The sequence below is a fragment of the Humulus lupulus genome, chromosome 1 (genome assembly GCF_963169125.1).
Source record: "Humulus lupulus chromosome 1, drHumLupu1.1, whole genome shotgun sequence".
Classification (NCBI taxonomy): Eukaryota; Viridiplantae; Streptophyta; class Magnoliopsida; order Rosales; family Cannabaceae; genus Humulus; species Humulus lupulus.
Genome location: NC_084793.1, coordinates 166993746 through 166994804, shown reverse-complemented (window position 1 = coordinate 166994804; position 1059 = coordinate 166993746).

The window sequence follows — 1059 nt, the reverse complement described above, 5'->3', positions numbered from 1 at the left end:
TCTCTATTATATGTTACAATATGTGACACTCTATGTCACATTTATTTAATCTAAAACATTATATTATAAAATAATATAATATTACATTATATTATAAAATAATATAACAGAAATGCCTGCAGTCAGAGCAAAGATTAGACTGACTGAAAAAGTATACAAGAAGTTGTCTCCACAAGAAAAGATAACTTACACTGGCAAATTCATTTAAAGCGCGGGTTAGGATTTGGTCGACATCCATTGTCTCAGTCGCAGCCATCGCCTCTCGGCAGTGGTCGTGCTTCATAATTTTTGCAACCCTGTCTTTGACCGATCTGAAAGCACGACTTGTTATGTCGCCCCCGGTGGAAGCAGGACCAGCCTACTGAGTTTGGCCAGTTGGGGCCGCTGGAGATGGAGTCGACCCGGCAGGAGCAGGGGGTGTCTGCTGCTCGTGAGGATAAGGGGTGGTGTTGTATTGGCTAAGGGTCCATCCTCTGGGAGGCCTACAATGTGAGGATTCTTAGCCTGAGGCATTTTACTGCTGTCCCCAGGATGCCTCTTGCTCGCTTTCTTTTTTCTCGAGGGAGACGCGGGAGCATTGGGGGCGCTGTATATGTCGAACACCCACACGGAGTCCATATCTAAAACAGAAGCAAACATTCGAGCAGTGAGACATTATAAACAATTAAATATGTTATGATAGGAAAAGAAACAGAAAAAATTGTAAGTGAAATACCCGAGCTATCATTACTGGTCGCTACATTATAAACTCCACTAGTCTTATACTCACTCTATGGCATGAAGAAGGATGAATCTAAATTTGGAGCGTACTTAAAATTGCGGTCCCCGTCAAATAAGTGACAGGGAATTGGCAAGTTATCTAAGAGCAAGAGATCAGTACCGTTCTCATCCGAAGATTCGTTGAGGGGCTTGAGGGGTTCGGTGGCTTTCTTTTTCCCTTTTCCCTTTGGGGCAGGGGGAGCGGTAGCCCGTGGGGTGCTGGAAGGTTCCTTGATTGTTACTCTGGTGGCCCTCCTCAGAGGAGTTTGTTCCACGCAGGGTGCTGCTCGGGAACTTCTC